Genomic DNA, 22224 nt, shown 5'->3' on the forward strand with positions numbered 1-22224 from the left:
TTGTGAATGACTGAGCATTTCATGGAATCTACTTTTATACCCAAGCATGGCACCCACCTGTTCCCAATTTGCCTGTTCACCTGTGGGATGTTCCAAATAAGTGTTTGATGAGCATTCCTCAACTTTATCAGTATTTATTGCCACCTTTCCCAACTTCTTTGTCACGTGTTGCTGCCATCAAATTCTAAAGTTAATGATTATTTGCAACAAAAAAGAAAAGTTGATCAGTTTGAACATCAAATATGTTGTCTTTGTAGCATATTCAACTGAATATGGGTTGAAAATGATTTGCAAATCATTGTATTCCGTTTATATTTACATCTAACACAATTTCCCAACTCATATGGAAACGGGGTTTGTATTTGTTATCAGGCGTTGCCTTTACAGTGTGGGTGCATGCCACCGCACCAGATGCATTCATTGGAGGGGAGAAAGGCCTAAAAATGACTTGAAGCGCCAACCTGGAAAAAATGTGTTGTAAAAAGAACAAAAGGCAACTTTTTATTTCATGCAAGCGTCACAGTCTTTCATGGCCTCGCCTTGTTCCTACCTCTTCAGTGGCATTTCCGTTGCCTCGCCGGCTGCCTGTGTTCTCTGCTCATGAATCACGTTGCTTTTAGCGAATGTCTTCTGGTGAGGTGTGGAGACGACGCATTGTGTGCCGCTGTCAGTCAAGAAGATTACAGCTCCTCGCCGTCGTTATTCCGCAACCCTCCAAAAATAAGTCGACGCCGCCGCAGTTTGTCGGCCAGATGCGTCAAAAGATAAACCCCCCCCCCCCCCCCCCCCACCTCATCTGAATCAATCCCGGCAGGTGAATTCGTCGACTATCCCAATTTGACGGAACAAAACTGCTATCAACAAACCCCCGTGCTCTTTGTAAGCCCACCAGACACAGATCCGATCCCAAAAGGGAGATGGTAATCAAAGAGACACCTGTTATGCAAAGCTTTAATCCTGTTTTTATTTGATTTGTCGCTTTTCTGTTGAACTGTCAACACTCCCACTGGGATGTCAGCGGAGGCCTCAGTAGGAGGTTTTTAAAGTTGAAACCAAAGGGGGGATGGCTGTTAATTGCTGAGCATTTGAGGCGTGTATTCCTCGCTTTGGTGACAAATAAACATCCTTACTGTACCATGCAAGTGTAAAAAACTGTACATATGCAGTGTAGTTTGCTTTTTTAACGGTCTGTGGCATACAGTATTCTCAAAGTAAAAATCAGATCTGGGCCACGATGAAAACAAAAATATAAGACTCCACGGAAAGAAAAAAAAAGTTGTAATCGAGTGGTACTTTTGTTTTCTTACACCTCGCTAACTTTATAATTCGGTATTAATATTTTCTGTGCAGTTTGCCATTACTACAATATTTATTTTCATACTTGCCAACCTTGAGACCTCCGATACCGGGAGGTGGGGTGTGTGTGGGGGAGGGGCGTGGTCGGGGGTGGGGCGGGGCGGGGGCGTAGTTGGGTGGGTGGTTAAGAGGGGAATATATTTAAGCTAGAATTCACCAACTCAAGTATTTCATATATATATATATATATATATATATATATATATATATATATGTATATGTATGAAATACTTGACTTTCAGTGAATTCTAGCTATATGTATAAATATATTTATTTTATTACACATATAAATAAAAGAAATACTTGAATTTCAGTGTTGGGTGGGTGGTTAAGAGGGGAATATATTTAAGCTAGAATTCACCAACTCAAGTATTTCATATATATATATATATATATATATATATATATATATATATATATATATATATATATATATATATATATATATATATATATATATATATATATACATATATATGTATATGTATGAAATACTTGACTTTCAGTGAATTCTAGCTATATATATAAATATATTTATTTTATTACACATATAAATAAAAGAAATACTTGAATTTCAGTGTTCTGTAGGCTATCCAGTAGATGGCAGTATTGTCCTGTTTAAGAGTGTCACAACATTGCTGTTTACGGCAGAAGAACTGCTTTACGGTAGACTAAACGTGACTGCTGTTGTTGTGCGTTGTTACCGCGCTGGGAGGACGTTAATGAAACTGCCTAACAATAAACCCACATAAGAAACCAAGAACTCGTCCTCGATCATTCTACAGTTATGCAGTCATTGGGCAGGCAAGCTGTTTATATTGTGGGAAAGCGGACGGGAGAACAGGCTGTCCCCACTCAGGTCCGCATTGAGCTGGAGGGGGCGTGGCCTCCAGCTCCGGCTGAATACCGGGAGTTTGTCGGGAGAAAATTTCTGCCGGGAGGTTATCGGGAGAGGCGCTGAATACCGGGAGTCTCCCGCTAAAAACGGGAGGGTTGGCAAGTATGTTTATTTTACTACTGTGTTGCACCACCTCAGAAAAAAACCTGGCTCACCAAGTACCAACATAATGACCAATGTTAAAATACAGTAGCATAGTAAGCCTAAGTAATCAGTAAAAACAACATCACACACAGTTTCAACAGCAACACTGTGTTTGAATGAGTGTTGTCCCGATACTAATATTTTGGTACCGGTACCAACATTATTTCAATACTTTTGGGTACTTTTCGATACTTTTCTAAATAAAGGGGACCACAAAAATGGCATTATTGGCTTTATTTCAACGAAAAATCTTAGGGTACATTAAACATATGTTTCTTATTGCTAGCTTGGCCTTAAATAAAATGGTGAACGTACAAGAAAACTTGTCTTTTATTAATAAGTAAGCAAACAAAGGCTCCTAATTTAGTCTGCTGACACATGCAGTAACATATTTTGTCATTTATCATTCTATTATTTTGTCAAAATTATTAAGGATGAGTGTTACAAAATTGATTATTAATCTACTTGTTCATTTACTGTTAATATATGCTTACTTTCTCTTTTAACATGTTCTATGTACACTTCTGTTAAAATGCAATAGATACTTATTCTTCTGTTGTTTGGATGCTTTACATTAGTTTTGGATGATACCACAAATTTACACTACCATTCAAAAGTTTGGGGTCACATTGTAATGTCCTTATTTTTGAAGGAAAAGCACTGTACTTCTCAATGAAGATAACTTTAAACTAGTCTTAACTTTAAAGAAATATACTCTATACATTGCTAATGTGGTAAATGACTATTCTAGCTGCAAATGTCTGGTTTTTGGTGCAATATCTACATAGGTGTATAGAGGCCCATTTCCAGCAACTATCACTCCAGTGTTCTAATGGTACAATGTGTTTGCTCATTGGCTCAGAAGGCTAATTGATGATTAGAAAACCCTTGTGCAATCATGTTCACACATCTGAAAACAGTTTAGCTCGTTACAGAAGCTACAAAACTGACCTTCCTTTGAGCAGATTGAGTTTCTGGAGCATCACATTTGAGGGGTCAATTAAACGCTCAAAATGGCCAGAAAAAGAGAACTTTCATCTGAAACTCGACAGTCTATTCTTGTTCTTAGAAATGAAGGCTATTCCACAAAATTGTTTGGGTGACCCCAAACTTTTGAACGGTAGTGTAAGTGCTGTATAGGTTTGGCTGCCCCTTTTTTAGTCCTACATTTTTTTTCAAGTTGTAAAAGTGCATATACCCTGGTAAAGGTGCATCATGCAAAGTCAAAAAGGCCACAAATTTAGTGGAGTGAGAGAGGGTAGGCTGATATGGAATTTTTATGTTTGTCGGCCAGAGGCCTCACCATCTTATCCTGCAACCCAGTAGCCTACTCCCACTCAATTTCCATCTGGCTGCGTGGAAATTGCGGCGAAATACAAGATGTAAAAAGATGGAGGAGACAGTCGGAGATACTGGAAAGAACGCGGTAGGTGGCAAGAGATGCATACGCAAAGATAAGGTAAAAGCAGGGCGATGGAAGGCGGACGAGTTGCGTTTCCAGGTCACAACGGCAACTTTTTTTATTTTTTATTTAAGTTTTTTTTAGGATTTTAAATTTTTACAACACAAATACATTGAAATGTTGGTAATGCAAATGCCCACAAAACACCACAAAAAACAGGGGGAAGTAGACAACAACAAGACACATTTCAATCTTCATAATTAGTGGAGAAAAAAAAGAAAAAAAAGATATATATGTATATATATATATATATATATATATATATATATATATATATATATATATATATATATATATATATATATATATATATATATATATATATATATATATATAAAAAAATATATATATATATATATATATATATATATATATATATATATATATATATATATATATATATATATATATATATATATATATATATATATATATATATATAATGTATACAAACTAGTGTTGTCCCGATACCAAAATTTCAAACTTAAAGTGTTTACAAAGTACAAAGAGGAAGAACCATGATAAAAATTCTGAATTTTTTTCATCCATCCATTCTTTCATTCTCAAAATAATCTTACTTATCTCATCATATGAAATATAACTTACTTCACCAATTATTATGTATTTATTTATTTTTATTGTGATTACTTATGGAGTATATTGTGAATAAATTGAGAACAGGAAGTGAACAAAAGTTTTAGCAACTGTTATGTAAAAGAAAAGAGGTAGGATTAAATAAGCTCTGCTTCTTCCTACTCCTTTTCGGACATGTTGAAAAGAGAAACTGGAAATTGTGATGTATTATGTTGTATGCCTGCATGTTCGAAATAAACTCAAACTCAACTCAACTCAACTCAAAATGTATTTCGGTACTTTTCGGTACTTTTCTAAATAAGGGGGACCACAAAAAATTGCATTATTGGCTTTATTTTAACAAAAAATCTTACATTATTGTAAAGTAAATCTGAACAGCCGATATGGGCATCTACATCTGCTATATGATTTGCCCGAGAAGCTGGGCAGGACATTATAAAAAAAATTAAAAATAAATACAAAATTAAAAATTAAAAAAAATCTTACCTTAAACATATGTTTAAGGCTCCTAACTAGTCTGCTGACGTATGCAGTAACATATAGCATATAGTAAACACAACAGAACAAATACCCAGAACCCCTTGCAGCACTAACTCAGCCAACCTCAACCCCGCCCCATCCAGCGGGGCATCACAACAAAATTAGGCATAATAATGTGTTAATTCCACGACTGTATATATCTGTATCGGTTGATATCGGCAGAGGTGTGGACTCGAGTCACATGACTTGGACTCGAGTCAGACTCGAGTCATGCATTTGATGACTTTAGACTCGACTTGACAAAATGTAAAGAGACTTGCAACTCGACTTAGACTTTAACATCAATGACTTGTGACTTCACTTGGACTTGAGGCTTTTGACTTGACATGACTTGCTACTTTCCCCAAAACCTAAAGCTTAAAAAGTTATTTGGGAGCGCTCCGTATCTTTCATTTTGTACGTGTCTGTCTATCAGCGTGTGTGCTGCGTGTCAGCGTGTGTGCTCTCAGTACAACAACCAATCAAATTAGATCTACATTGTTTTCATCACACAGCATTCAGCCAATCAAATTGCAGGACAACCAATGAACAAGAGTTGTCAAACAACGTGCCAGTGAGAAAGATTTATGCCTAGGTTGGTTTCGCTCGGGTATAAAAACTACGACTTGGTCAACAAAAAACGAATTGCCGTATGCAAATCACGCAGTTCGAATATTACAGACGGAGACGCAACAACTTCAACAAGATGCACAAAGAAGGGTAAGTTTTGAATGTAAGATAACGTTTATTGGCTAAGTAACATGACTTTTATTTGCTGTGTAGTTAAATCAGTGAGGCTGTAAACTCACTGCTAACGTCATAACCATAGACATCTTATAAGTAGACGCAGCATCGAGCGCTACTGCTTACTGGCGCAGACGAGACGCGGAGCCGCCATCTTGGAGTGGTGATCCGCTCCACTCAGTGCAATTCATTTGGCAGGAGCAATTAACTGTCAGCGCATTTAATTCATTTTACCTCACTGAATACCACTCATTTTCACGTGCTTTTTTGTCATACGTGTAGCTATGATAAAGGACACATGTTTTATTATTCATAGTTTGCTTAACAGTAATATACTATTCTTATATGCTATAAGTGACCAGACGTCCGAGATCAAAACTGGGAATATAATCCCAGAGAAGGGGGAAAAAAACGGTCAGCTATTTTTAAGTTGAAGAAACAATATGATTAGGTTATATATACATGCGTATATCCTACATAAACAATGTATGAATACATTAAATATCTATATATCTTATAGACCGTATCTCTGTTGCTGCAGCAGCAGAGAGTTTATTCTGTCTTGACACTTTGTATTGATATTTTGTATTACATTCTTCCCTTAAATGATCATGTTTACAGTGATTGTTATATATGTATTTTTTTATGTATGTCGCTTTGGATAAAAGCGTCTGCCAAATACTTAAACATATATAAACACCTGTAAGTCTTTATATCAGCTAAAACCACCAATCTGTTTCACTGGATTCAGAAAAGAACCAAATGCTGTCTTACCCAACAATGTTAGTATTTGAATATTGTTACTTGAAGACTTATTCCTGGTTACAATTATACTGTTAAGAAAGTATTGTCTTATATTTTGCCTAAAATGAGAATGCATCATAATCAGTGGCGGCTGGTGAATTTTGTTTTAGGTGGGGCTGAAAGTTTGTAAACCAAACCCCTGTAGGGGCATCATCCTCCCCCAGAAGATTTCTTTGTGATTTTCACATACAAATATTGAAGATCTTTGCTCCTTCTCAACTCTGTGGTAATATTCTTTTCATAAAATACAATCAATAGTACATTAAAGGCCTACTGAAACCCACTACTACCGACCACGCAGTCTGATAGTTTATATATCAATGATGAAATCTTAACATTATAACACATGCCAATACGGCCGGGTTAACTTATAAAGTGACATTTTAAATTTGCCGCTAAACTTCCGGTTCGAAACGCCTCTGAGGATGACGTATGCGCGTGACGTAGCCCGGCGAACACGGGTATGCCTTCCACATTGAAGCCAATACGAAAAAGCTCTGTTTTCATTTCATAATTCCACAGTATTCTGGACATCTGTGTTCGTGAATCTGTTTCAATCATGTTCATTGCATTATGAAGAAGGAAGCTGAGCAAGCAAAGAAGAAAGTTGTCGGTGCGAAATGGACGTATTTTTCGAACGTAGTCAGCCACAACAGTACACAGCCGGCGCTTCTTTGTTTACATTCCCGAAAGATGCAGTCAAGATGGAAGAACTCGGATAACAGAGACTCTAACCAGGAGGACATTTGACTTGGATACACAGACGCCTGTAGAGAACTGGGACAACACAGACTCTTACCAGGATTACTTTGATTTGGATGACAAAGACGCAGACGTGCTACTGTGAGTATGCAGCTTTGGCTTTTTTTTGCGTATGTACGTAACTTTTTAAAAATATATAAGCTTTATGAACCTTGGGTTAGGTGAACGGTCTTTTGGGCTGAGTGATTGTGTGTGTTGATCATGTGTTTGAATTGTATTGGCGTGTTCTATGGAGCTAGGAGCTAGCAGAGGAGCTAGCATAACACGTACCGTACCTACGTGCGCGTCACGTACGTAACTTTTTAAAAATATATAAGCTTTATGAACCTTGGGTTAGGTGAACGGTCTTTTGGGCTGAGTGATTGTGTGTGTTGATCAGGTGTTTGAATTGTATTGGCGTGTTCTATGGAGCTAGGAGCTAGCAGAGGAGCTAGGAGCTAGCATAACAAACACGCAGGTGTTATTATGCAGGATTAATTTGTGGCATATTAAATATAAGCCTGGTTGTGTTGTGGCTAATAGAGTATATATATGTCTTGTGTTTATTTACTGTTGTAGTCATTCCCAGCTGAATATCAGGTACCGTGAGTATGCAGCCTTGGCTGCTAAACATTCGATAACTTGACCGTTTGTGCGCGTCACGTACGTAACTTTTAAAAAATATATAAGCTTTATGAACCTTGGGTTAGGTAAACGGTCTTTTGGGCTGAGTGATTGTGTGTGTTGATCAGGTGTTTGAATTGTATTGGCGTGTTCTATGGAGCTAGGAGCTAGCAGAGGAGCTAGGAGCTAGCATAACAAACACGCAGGTGTTTTTATGCAGGATTAATTTGTGGCATATTAAATATAAGCCTGGTTGTGTTGTGGCTAATAGAGTATATATATGTCTTGTGTTTATTTACTGTTGTAGTCATTCCCAGCTGAATATCAGGTCACCCCCGGCTCTCACAGCATCTTCCCTATCTGAATAGCTTCAACTCCCCACTAGTCCTTCACTTGCACTTTACTCATCCACAAATCTTTCATCCTCGCTCAAATTAATGGGGAAATTGTCGCTTTCTCGGTCCGAATCTCTCTCACTTCATGCGGCCATCATTGTAAACAATAGGGAACTTTGCGTATATGTTCAACTGACTACGTCACGCTACTTCCGGTAGGTGCAAGCCTTTTTTTTATCAGATACCAAAAGTTGCAATCTTTATCGTCGTTGTTCTATACTAAATCCTTTCAGCAAAAATATGGCAATATCGCGAAATGATCAAGTATGACACATAGAATAGATCTGCTATCCCCGTTTAAATTAAAAAAATTCATTTCAGTAGGCCTTTAATGTTAAATCTTACTTGTGAAAAGTAATCCCCCGATTCCTTTTTTCAACAGTCCGCTCATTTGAGCAGGAAAACGCTGAACACCAGCCCGGCATCTTTGTTTTCTACCTGTCAACTGTCAGTTTAGGCTGCTCGCCAGCTCATCATCACCACTTCAAGATGCAAATTGCTCGCGTCACAGCAACCAATGCTGCGTCTACTTATAAGATGTCTATGGTTATAACATCATTTCAAACACAGCAATATGTTGCGTCCACTGCAGTTCGCTACCTTATTCATACTTTTTGTCAAGTGATTTTTTTAAGCAGGGTTGCATGAAGTACCTACAATTAACGTTACGTTACTCAATGTATCACACACAGTAACATAACGTTAAGACGGCGGTCAGCAGCACCGCGTATTTTAGCCACCTACAAAAAGACAAACATAGTCAAATAAAGGTCAGTTAAAATGTATACTATATTAAGAATATGTGTACATATTGCATAGGGCCCTGACATCTAAAAAGTACAACTCTGTTCATTGTTATGTTCATGTATTTGTTATGTTTTTCATGTGTACACACACATCAACACACATACAGTATGAGATGAGATCAATGAGATAAGGTAAGAACAGAATAGAAACTGCTGTGGAACTAGTTACAATGCAATATGCCATGGAAATACAATGTTAACACTTTTGTACAAATAAGTACAGTTGCACTTGTTTTTGCAAATGTGTTTATTCTGTAAAGGAATGAGTTAAATGTTTAAAATTGTTTAAACTATTAAAATGACTGGTTAATAGTGCTATTATGAATTGCAATGTCAGTACTATTTTTTTTCCTGCTATTTCAAATGCACTTGTTTTAATAAACAAATACAGCGGTTTAAAAGCATACACAATCTGTGTAAAAATATTAGTCTGCGGTTAAAAGGACTTGAAAGGACTCGAAACTCAAAATGCAGGACTTGTGACTTGACTTGAGACTTTCCAGTCTTGACTTTGGACTTGACTCGGGACTTGCCTGTCTTGACTCGGGACTTGACTCGAGACTTGAGGGCAAAGACTTGAGACTTACTTGTGACTTGCAAAGCAATGACTTGGTCCCACCTCTGGATATCGGAATCTGTAATTAAGAGTTGGACAATATCGGAATATCGGATATCGGCAAAAAAGCCATTATTGGACATCTCTAATAATAAAATAGATAAAAATCCGGATAAAATCCACAAAACATCCTCCCAAACCCCTTCAGGTGGGGGCCCACTAATAAAAGTGACACAAATTGCTCATCTTGTATCCATCATGTTGTTATTCTATACTGAGCTTGTCTTCACAAATATGTTCCAGGCTTCCAGACACTTTTTGGTGAGCTCCTACTTAACAGTAACGAGCCTCAAAACAGGAGCAAAGCATTAGCTGAGAGATCAATTCATTAAAAGAAATAGCCTAATAGCGTGGCGATGCCGCGTTCAGTTGCATTTGGGATGTATAAGTGGAGCGCCCATTAGACGGCGTTAAAAGCAAATCAGAAGCTCCTCTTGCCGCCTAGATGGGCCTGAAGACAAACTGCCACTTGACCTGTAGATTCGAGTAAATCGCATGTAAATGGTTGTCTTCCCAGGAGGAACAACACTCTTTTTTGCTAATTGCATTTTTAAATGCGGATGAGGAAGGGAAAAGGGATTTTCGTCAGTCGGGCCTGTTGCTTCCTGGCGCATCTTTTCTGCACACGCTCAATTATTTCAGTCTATGCGGCGATGCTCTGAATGAGAATACAGCGGGCAGACGTGGCTTTGTTCATGCATCCGCAAGATAGAGGGGCTGGCGGTTATTGGTTCTGCAAGAATGAAGGTCAGTTTGTGGTGCTGGAAATAAACTGAAGTCCACTGAATACTAACACAACCTGGGAGGGCGACTGTCAGTCACTCTAATGGAGGCTAACAGGAGCGAGGCCACTGCTGGTGTGCTGGTGTAGATTTGACCAAGGAATCCCCCTTTAGCCTGGTGGAAACAATATGGTAAACACGATTATAGTATAATCATTGAAAAAGTGACTTTAAGTTAAAATGTTAAAAGTTAAAGTACCCATGATTGTCACACACACACTAGGTGTGGTGAAATTATTCTCCGCATTTGACCCATCACCCTTGGTCACCCCCCTGGGAGGTGAGGGGAGCAGTGAGCAGCAGCAGTGGCCGCGCCCGGGAATCATTTTGGGTGATTTAACCCCCAATTCCAACCCTTGATGCTGAGTGTTTAGTAGGGGTTAGTGTTGTCCCGATAACAAACTGATTTCGATATTTTTCGGTACTTTGATACGTTTCTAAATAAAGGGGACCACAAAAAATTGCATTATTGGCTTTATTTTAACAAAAAATCTTAGGGTACATTAAACATATGTTTCTTATTACAAGTTTGTCCTTAAATAAAATAGTGAACATACAAGACAACTTGTCTTTTATTAGTAAGTAAGCAAACAAAGGCTCCTAATTAGTCTGCTGACATATTCAGTAACATATATAGATATATGTTATATATATATATATATATATATATATATATATATATATATATATATATATATATATATATATATATATATATATATATATATATATATATATATATTTACACACTGTATTTGTTATTTGTATTGTATTACTGGATTTGTATTATGTATACACATATATTGTATTTATATTGTTTACATGTGAATAATGCTGTATAATAGACTGTATTTATATTATTCACATGTGAATAATGCTGTATAATAGACTGTAGTTATATTGTTCACATGCGAATAATGCTGTATAATAGACTGTATTTATATTATTCACATGTGAATAATGCTGTATCATAGACTGTATTTATATTATTCACTTGTGAATAATGCTGTATAATAGACTGTATTTATATTAATCACATGTGAATAATGCTGTATAATAGACTGTATTTATATTATTCACTTGTGAATAATGCTGTATAATAGACTGTATTTATATTATTCACATGTGAATAATGCTGTATAATAGACTGTAGTTATATTATTCACATGCGAATAATGCTGTATAATAGACTGTATTTATATTATTCACATGTGAATAATGCTGTATCATAGACTGTATTTATATTATTCACTTGTGAATAATGCTGTTTAATAGACTGCATTTATATTATTCACATGTAAAAAATACCTACAGTAAGTGTTTATTGTGAGCAAACTGTGGTGCTGAATTTCCCCCAGGGATCAATAACGTACTTTCTATTCTATTCTATTCTATTCTATTCTATTCTATATTGCGCCATTGATCATTCTATTATTTTGTCAAAATTATGAAGGACAAGCTGTAAAAAATGATCTACCTGTTCATTTTCTGTTAATATCTGCTTACTTTCTCTTTTCTACACTTCTGTTAAAATACAACAATCATTTATTCTTATGTTGTTCGGAAGCTTTACATTAGTTTTGGATGATACCACAAATTTAGGTATCAATCTGATACCAAGTCGTTACTGGATCATACATTGGTCATATTCAAAGTCCTCATGTGTCCAGGGACATATTTCCTGAGTTTATAAACATAATATAAAAAAAGATGTTATGATGCTAATAAATATTGATGTAATCATAGTAGTATCGACAAGATACGTTCCTGTACTTGGTATCATTACAGTGGATTTTAGGTGTAGATCCACCAATGGCGTTTTGTTTACATTGTGACGCCGGTGAGCTACGGTGTGTAGTGAAGCATGTTTAGCTATTCCTCATCCTGCAGGGATGATACTTGTAAGAAACTTACTTTATTTGTCGCCATGGAGACACGGATTAAGGCTAGGGTGAGTGGGGGACCGGTATGTTTTAGAGGCGGTATAGTACCGAATATGATTAATTAGTATCGCAGTACTATACCAATACCGGTATACCGTACAACCCTACTATGATCACAACACTTCTACAAATATTCAGAGGCGTGTAGGTAAAAACAGTATAGTGCCAGTGTGAACAGAGCAGTAAAACATGGGTGAGTCCAAAAATCCAATACATAGAAAGAATTCACCAACAGCAGAACAAGAAGTGTAATGACCCAGCGCCTTTCAGACAGACGACTTTGTCTAATGAACTCTCTTCATTGCCAATCAGAACCAGATGATCCTCCTGATTGCCAATCAGGAGCAAATGGATATCCAGCGCTTGGAGCAGAGGTAAGGCAGACACAGAACATGAAACCCATTGCAAGTCAAACCAAAGGCTAAAATATGCTCTGGCGTCACATAGCTAACCAGGACCCATCAGGAGGAAGAGTGAAGTGTCTTGCTCAAAGACACAACGTACGTGACGAGGTTGGTAGAAGGTGGGGATAGAACCAAGAACCCTCAGGTTGCTGGCACGGCCACTGTCCCAACAGCGCCACGCCGTTCCCCTGGCGCGCACCTCGCAAAAATGGTAGAATAACAAACTGTGATTGATCAGTTTTTGCACAGGAGACTTGACGTTATACTTGAAATGCACAAGTTATTGTATGAAATAAATTAAGAGAAATCAACAAACTGTAAAGTGTAATTTTCTCATTCACAATCCTTAAGAGAGACAAGAACACACATGTTTTTTTCAGTTTTGTTTTCATTTGTAATAATCAGCTCGTTCTCTACTGTGAACATACCAATCCATTATTTATAAGTTCTAATGTGTTAACATTTTCAGATATTGTGTTTTTAAAAGCAATGGAAATTATGTTTCGAGCAAAGAACAACATCAATCAATCAATCAATTAATGTTTATTTATATAGCCCTAAATCACAAATGTCTCAAAGGGCGGCACAAACCACAACGACATCCTCGGTACAGAGCCCACATAAGGGCTTACAGCTTGTATTCTTAGGTTATTTAAATGAAGAGGAGAAAACTATAATTTACGGGGGATATTGATTTTTGAAATAGGTAAAGTAAGAAGGAATATAAAATACAAATATATTTCAGTTTTAGGTGGCGACTTGTCCAGGGTGTACTCCGCCCGAATGCAGCTGAGATAGGCTCCAGCAACCCCCCGCGACCCCAAAAGGGACAAGCAGTAGAAAATGGATGGATGGATGGAGTTAAATGGTGGAACAAACTCAGTGATGAGTTGAAGACATGTCGTTCTTTGTTAAGGTTTAAGAAAGCCTTGAAAGGTGCAATAATTGAAAATCATAAAATATAGCAACAATTGCTTTCATCCCATTGATTTTTTGAACGTTGATGTTCCAGGTAATCTTATTTTCAGTGAAGGTATAGGACAGGCAAATATAAGCTTTGGCTTCAGCCTATTCCTTTTTCGGTCATTGGTGTGTAAATGTGTATGATTGTTAAATACGTACAATCTGTACTGTTAAACTGATCACACAAAATGGTTGATGGTTGATTATATGACCGAAATAAACTTAAGTCATTCATTTCATTCATTCATTCTCTTATTATGGGACCAATCCATTTTTCCTCTAAATCACTTATAAAATGCATCCAAATACCACCAAAATACTCCATAACCTGTATAATAAACAAGCTGGATGGATGGAACCTGTATAATAAACATATGTTAAAGAGGTTCATTTAGCCTACTAATGTGTATTTATAAATAGTTGATTTATATAGGCTAGTAAGGTAAAGTTTTGTACCTGACAAGTTTCGGCTATCTTGCTTCTGCAGCCTTCCTCAGAGGAAACTTGTCAGGTACAAAACTTTACCTTACTAGCCTATATAAATCAACTATTTATAAATGTATAATAAACAAGCTGTAGCAACGTTGTTATTGTAAGAGCGAACACTGAGGTACTGGGGACGGCATGAACAAGTGCGAGAGTGGCCGTGCCAGCAACCTGAGGGTTCCTGGTTCAAACCCCACCTTCTACCAACCTCGTCATGTCCGTTGTGTCCTTGAGCAAGACATTTCACCCTTGCTCCTGATGAGTCGTGGTTAGGGCCTTGCACATACTTGCCAACCTTGAGACCTCCGAATTCGGGAGATGGGGGTGGCAGGGTTGGGGGGCGGGGTTTGGTGGTAGCTGGGGTGTATAATGTAGCGTCCCGGAAGAGTTAGTGCTGCAAGGTGTTCTGGGTATTTGTTCTGTTGTGTTTATGTTGTGTTACGGTGCGGATGTTCTCCCGAAATGTGTTTGTCATTGTTGTTTGGTGTGGGTTCACAGTGTGGTGCATATTTGTAACAGTGTTAAAGTTGTTTATATGGTCACCCTCAGTGTGACCTGTATGGCTGTTATGTGTGTTTAACAGCTGCATATAATATGTGACTGTGCCGTCACGCTGTTTGTATGGAGGACGACGGGTAGTGGAGGACGCTAAAGGCAGTGCCTTTAAGGCACGCCCCCGATATTGTTGTCAGGGTGGAAATCGGGAGAAATTCGGGAGAATTGTTGCCCTGGGAGATTTTCGGGAGGGGCACTGAAATTCGGGAGTCTACCGGGAAAATCGGGAGGGTTGGCAAGTATGGCCTTGCACGGCAGCTCCCGCCATCAGTGTGTGAATGTGTGTGTGAATGGGTGAATGTGGAAATAGCGTCAAAGCGCTTTGAGTACCTTGAAGGTAGCAAAGCGCTGTACAAGTAGAACCCATTTACTGTTTTTCTAGCGTAGTAACACATCGCCTTGCATTGGCGTGCTACAGTATTAGCCGTAAGATAACTTCTGCGTCAGCAGCTGAATGGCTTTCAAGTTTCTAATGCACAACACAATGCAATAGGACACCAATCTGTACTGACTGAAAAACATGAACAATCATATCGCAGTATCTGTAAAGTATTAGCCCACAATTATATTTTATTGTACACAGCTAGCCGACAGTGTAGTTGTAATAACAGGCTTCATGTATCATGAACAATATTATAGTGACTCATTCGATGGACAATTGTCTGGCCGGGAAAGTTTTTGCCAGTTGATTTTGGGTAAGCACTACATTTGTCCCTCTCCTGCAGCAACCGCGTCTCCGGGCGGCTGCAGTCACTCTACAATCAACACACCTGACGCTGATGAGATCCCTGCCTTCATAAACCAGTGCGTCCTGCGTTCCAGTGCCAGAACGTAGCTACTTGTACCAGTACAGTAAGCCTTACACGTCTCTAGCTTCCTTGCCTATATGCTTCCTCGCTCTTTGTGTTTCTCCTCCTTTGTGCTTATTGTGGGTTATACTTTTATAGCGCTTTTGTACCTTTTTTTAAGGAACTCAAAGTGCTTAGACACTATTTCCACATTCACCCATTCACACACACATTCACACACTGATGGCGGGTGTCCGTGTGTTGTCCTGTGTCGTCATAAAGCAGCCCTTCGTCATCCTCTGGTTTCGATCTGTGTGTCTCGTCTCCCCGGATCCCCTCTGGACTTCCTGCTGCCTTCTCGGATCTAAACCTCACGCCTGCCCCCCGGACAACGACGCCTCGCTCCAGCCCCTGACGACTTGCCTGTCCCCGGACATCTAAGCCCGCCTTGCACTTTCTGGACTTCCGCACCGATCTCAACCCGCACCTTCAACACCACCCGGTAACACTCCACATATAAGCGCTACTATCACATTATATACATTTGGATTAGTCACACACTTCATTTATATATTTTAATAAACACGCTGCAAGCTAACAACGTCCCTGCCTCCGTGCCGTCTCCTTCTCCCACTGTATCGTTACAACATTTATTTTGGCATAACTATGCTCCAAGTTCCACATCGTAGCATCAAGTCACGCCGACCTCCAATGTTTTTACCCTCCGTCCGTGCTCACTTCTAAAACCAGCAGTTCATCCTCCGTGTATTTGTGTTAAAAAAGATAAGGTTTTCAATCCTCATTGTCCAAAAAATAGTCGTCTTCATTGCCTTAGATTTAGACTTAGATTTCCTTTTTATTGTCATTCAAATGTGAACTTTACAGTACAGATAAGAACAACATTTCATTGCATTAGCTCATGGTAGTGCAGGATAAAAGAGCAATAGGTGCAGATATAAATAAATAGTACTGTACAGATAAATATATTGCACTTTTGCATATGCATCCACGTTTATGGATGTATGTTATATTGTCTTTACATTCCAGCGAGTTAATCCATCTTTGGGGGGAATTGAGGGGATTATTATGAAGCGTTCAAGAGTCTTACAGCCTGAGGGAAGAATCTGTTACAGAACCTGGATGTTCTGCTACGGAGGCTGCGGAACCTCTTTCTGGAGTCCAGCAGTGAAAACAGTTCTTGGTGGGTGTGGGAGGAGTCTCTGCAGATTTTCTGAGCCCTGGTCAGGCAGCGGCTTTTTTCGATCTCCTGGATAGGAGGAAGAGGAGTCCTGACGATCTTTTCCGTCGTCCTCACCACTCTCTGCAGAGTCTTCCAGTCTGAGGCACTGCAGGCTCCAGTCCAGACAGAGATGCTGTTGGTCAGCAGGCTCTCTATAGTGCCTCTGTAGAATGTGCTGAGAATGGGGGGAGGGAGCTGTGCTCTTTTCATCTGACGCAAAAAGTGCATGCGCTGCTGAGCTCTTTTTACAAGAGCTCCGGTGTGTAGGGACCAGGTCATGTTGGCAGTTATCTGCACCCCCAGGAACTTGGTGCTGCTTACGATCTCCACTGCTGTGCTGCTGATGAAGAGTGGAGTGTGGCTGGACTGGTGCTTCCTGAAGTCGACGATGATCTCCTTGGTCTTGTTCAGGACCAGGTTGTTGGTTCTGCACCAGTCAACCAGATGTTTCACCTCCTCCCTGTAGTCTTCATTGCTTGTTACTAAGTCTGACATCATTAGAACACAAACACACGCGTTTGTTTCCAGAAGAAGAAGTACACATTTGTCGCCGGAAGTCAGAAGTGCTTTGCAATGGAAATAAATTCCTGTATTGCTTAAAGTTACCAAAATACGGCACATTCTGTACATATTACATAGTGTTATGAACGTGTCTGTTACTACATTATTTATAGACTTGCAATGTGTATATCAGGGCTTTTCAATTACAAATGTAAACACATTTACATAATAAATTACAAGTATTTATAAGTACCGGGTTTAGGTCGTAAGGGTCCGGGAGGAAAAAGTGACTGGCGGATTACGGCGGTGTTAAAATATTGCCACATCTTGTGGTGCCAGTATGGAGGCTGCCGTTCTTTACAAGGCAAAAAGGTGTTTCAAAGACGCCCCATCTCAAAACGCCAAGACCACCACAAAAAATTGAACAGGTGCAATTTTTCTTGTCGGGTCCCCGCGGTTCTCTTGGTCCATGGCGGATAAGTGATGAATGACCAGGTTTTGTGGCAATACTTTTTTTTGTGCAGAGCACGGTGAATTGCCGAACCGCCATGAACCGCCACCTAAACCGGCAGCATGTGAATGCCCCTTTAGCGTTTTGGAAGAGATGTGCAATTCACCCGTCATCCCAGGCGGGAAGAGCTATGAACAAATCACCACGCCGTCAGCCCATTTCAGCCTGAAGACAATAAGAGCGCAGACAGGAAATAGAAACCAAAACAAGTGGAAGCCTGTCATGAAGTTATAACAGTAATATGTGTCCCCTGAGACGACCCAACCCCAGAAAAACCTCTGCTTGAAAGAGAGATAGGTTTGTAAAAAGAAAACAAGCAGACTTCACTTCACATTTTAAGCCTGACTGACAAGTGCTTGATATACACATTATTTAGTAATATTCCACAAAATTGCGCTCTGTGTTCCCGGATGTTTCCCTCTTGTTTTCATGTGGTTTTTATTTTTATTTTTTGCCTTTTGGTTCGGGACCCTTTGGGACTGTGCGACAAGGTGTGCCACTTTCGTGACTTCTGCGATGCTTTTTTGTGGACTTCTGTATCTGCCTCCTGGAAGCCTTTCGACCATGGAGACCAGCTCCTGGGTCTCTACCACACCAGAGTCCGTTTGGAGAGACTGGAGGCGATACGGATGAAGAGACAGGGCTGCGGAGCTGGCGCTGAGCGCGGGGACGGACGTGCTTCACAGTGTCTTGGCTGAATGAGCAGGTATCGAACAACGCATTCTCGCTCATCCATGTGGACTGGACACTGGCCGAGAGTTGGTGGGCGGCCGATGGTGGAGTCGGCTCTCTTCGTTGCTTTGTTGGGTCTGCTCCTGTCTCTGGCCATGCTCCCCCCACCCCAGCAGACGATGGCGTGGAACACCGCAGAGGCCACCACAGTGCACCGTATTTTTCGGACTATAAGTCGCAGTTTTTTTCATAGTTTGGCCGAGGGTGCGACTTATACTCAGGAGCGACTTATGTGTGAAATTATTAACACATTACCGTAAAATATCAAATCATATTATTTAGCTCATTCACGTAAGAGACTAGACGTATAAGATTTCATGGGATTTAGCGATTAGGAGTGACAGATTGTTTGGTAAACGTATAGCATGTTCTATATGTTATAGTTATTTGAATGACTCTTACCATAATATGTTACGGTAACATACCAGGCACGTTCTCAGTTGCTTATTTATGCCTCATATAACATACACTTATTCAGCCTGTTGTTCACTATTCTTTATTTATTTTAAATCGCCTTTCCAATGTCTATTCTTGGTGTTGGGTTTTATCAAATAAATTTCCCCCAAAAATGCGACTTATTTATTATGCATTTTCGGCCGGTGCGACTTATACTCCGGAGCGACTTATGCGCCGAAAAATACGGTTTATGTTTATTACATTTTTGTAATATTTTATTTATTCATTTTTTTGTAGCTGTATTTAGAAATGGCTGGTTGCATCAGCTATGGTCTTTTAATGTCTTTAAAGTCCTTTATGTTCTTTGATGTTTCCCTCACATGCTTATGTGTGCTATGGTATGCATTTTTTTTACCCCCTTGGCTTCAGTCTGGACCCCCTCTCCAGAGGCCCATGCTTAGACTGAATTCCCCCCGGGGGCGCCGAGAGTTAGTGGGCGGCCGAGAATGGAGTCAGCTCTCTTGGTTGCTTTGTTGGGTCTGCTCCTGTCTCTGGCCATGCTCCCCCCACCCCAGCAGACGATGGCGTGGAACACCGCAGAGGCCACCACGGTGTATATGTTTATTACATTTTTGTAATATTTTATTTTATTTATTCATTTTTTTGTAGCTGTATGTAGAAATGGTTGGTTGCATCAGCTATGGTCTTTTTTTAATGTCTTTAATGTCCTTAATGTTCTTTGATGTTTCCCTTTTATACACATGCTTATGTGTGCTATGGTATGATTTTTTTTCCCCCTTGGCCTCAGTCTGGACCCCTTCTCCAGAGGCCCAGGCTTAGAGTGAATATTCCCCCCCAGCGTTTACCTGTTTCTCACCTTTTTTGTAGGGGGCGCCGAGAGTTAGTGGGCGGCCGAGAATGGAGTCGGCTCTCTTTGTTGCTTTGTTGGGTCTGCTCCTTACACCCCAGCAGACGACGGCGTGGAACCCTGCAGAGGCCACCACAGTGTATATGTTTCTTACATTTTTGTAATATTTTATTTTATTTATTCATTTTTTTATAGCTGTATGTAGACATGGCTGGTTGCATCAGCTATGGTCTTTTTTAATGTCTTTAATGTCCTTAATGTTCTTTGATGTTTCCCTTTTATACACATGCTTATGTGTGCTATGGTATGATTTTTTTCCCCCCTTGGCCTCAGTCTGGACTCTGGACCCCTTCTCCAGAGGCCCAGGCTTAGAGTGAATATTCCCCCCCAGCGTTTACCTGTTTCTCACCTTTTTTGTAGGGGGCGCCGAGAGTTAGTGGGCGGCAGAGAATGGAGTCGGTTCTCTTTGTTGCTTTGTTGGGTCTGCTCCTTACACCCCAGCAGACGACGGCGTGGAACACCGCAGAGGCCACCACAGTGTATATGTTTATTACATTTTTGTAATATTTTATTTTATTTATTCATTTTTTTGTAGCTGTGTGTAGAAATGGTTGGTTGCATCAGCTATGGTCTTTTTTTAATGTCTTTAATGTCCTTAATGTTCTTTGATGTTTCCCTTTTATACACATGCTTATGTGTGCTATGGTATGATTTTTTTCCCCCCTTGGCCTCAGTCTGGACTCTGGACCCCTTCTCCAGAGGCCCAGGCTTAGAGTGAATATTCCCCCCCAGCGTTTACCTGTTTCTCACCTTTTTTGTAGGGGGCGCCGAGAGTTAGTGGGCGGCCGAGAATGGAGTCGGCTCTCTTTGTTGCTTTGTTGGGTCTGCTCCTTACACCCCAGCAGACGATGGCGTGGAACACCGCAGAGGCCACCACAGTGTGTGTGGGTGTTAAAGTGATGTTTTTGTTTGGTTGCTTGTCTATGCATGGTGCAAACGTGTGTGTGCAATGTATATTATTGGTTGATTATTTTTTGTTTTATTTTGTTGTTTTACTTTTGTGGCTGTGTGTCGAAGTCGCACTGCACTTTTAATGTGTTTAATGTCCTTTGTGTTATTTGATGTTTCCCTCTTACACACATGTTTATGTGTGCTACGGCTATGAGGTTTTTTTTCCTTTTCCCTGGCCTCAGTCTGGACCCCCTATTCAGGGGCCCATGCTAAGACTTAGACCCCCCTCCCCAGCGTTTACCGGTTTCTCACCTTTTTTGTACGGGCCGCCGGAAGTTGGCAGACCCGTCAGCGATCCTGTTCTGTCTCCTTGTAATGTTTGTCTGCTCTTGAATGGGATTGTGCTGCAAAACCTAATTTCCCCTCGGGGATTAACAAAGTATTTCTGTATCTGAATCGGATTCTGAAACAAATTTGACCTATTCGTGCTTTTCCATGCATTGATTTTCCATATGCAGTACACCAAGATCATGTTTTTTTGTATTCCGTCCAAAGGAGGAGGCATATTGGCACTGTGGGAAAGTTAGCATGCCGAACACATCCTCTAACAACTATGGACAATGGATGGTCACGCTCTTGTCATGCTCGACAGACTCAGGTTACAGCGTGAGCCTAGTGTTTGTAAAGTGATTTCCAGGCTGGGTTTAGGTTCTCACTGTCACGCGGCAGCATCCATTAGACCAGGGGGACTGGATGAGTTTATGAGTCATATATGGACGCGTCTGAAATACACCCTGAACTTTGTGTACAAGTTGATCTGAGAACTTCAGGATCTCAGATGACCACCTGTGACCTTCTCCTGCCGGACCTTTTCGGTCAAAAACAGGGCAGCCGCATGGCTTGCAGGGAGGAGGAGGTGCATCACCAGCACCGCAGGTATGACTTTCTACAGTGGAAAGGAAGTCGGCATCGGGTTACAGTGATGAACGATTTTTCCTACCCTCTGATAATTGCTCACTCAGGGGCAGAGAGAGGTCCATTAATCAAAATGAGCTGAGGTACTGCACGGTTTCCTCACCTATGGCCGATTCCAGCCCAGGTTCAGCCGCCCTGAGACACAGCTGAAGGTATGGCGTTGTTATTCTGCCAAGACCGTCATCGCCTTCACCCGACTTGCTGCAATACAACCCGTGAGAAGAGCGTTAGGGTGGTGTGTGTGTGTGTGTGTTCTTGTATTTCCAACCTTCTTGAGACATCAACAAGGAAAAGTACCGTCCATATGAGGAGTTGTGAACAATTTAGGACCGAAATCATGGTCCCAATATGGAAAACCATTGCATCTAATAGAGAATGTCTCATTTGCACCCCTGGTGGTGAAACCTATCAACATTAGGGTGGAGG

General features: G+C 40.1%; 1 long non-coding RNA gene across 1 annotated transcript; it reads left to right on the plus strand.

Annotated features, from left to right (window-relative positions):
• The first annotated feature begins 5541 nt into the window (after positions 1-5541).
• LOC133642607 (uncharacterized) lies at positions 5542-16142 on the plus strand. Its single transcript, XR_009824554.1, has 4 exons — positions 5542-5693; positions 12741-12802; positions 15562-15688; positions 15907-16142. It is a non-coding gene; the product is annotated as an uncharacterized LOC133642607 (long non-coding RNA).
• Positions 16143-22224: the final 6082 nt, after the last annotated feature.

Source organism: Entelurus aequoreus, linkage group LG25, assembly GCF_033978785.1.
Source record: "Entelurus aequoreus isolate RoL-2023_Sb linkage group LG25, RoL_Eaeq_v1.1, whole genome shotgun sequence".
Taxonomy (NCBI): Eukaryota; Metazoa; Chordata; class Actinopteri; order Syngnathiformes; family Syngnathidae; genus Entelurus; species Entelurus aequoreus.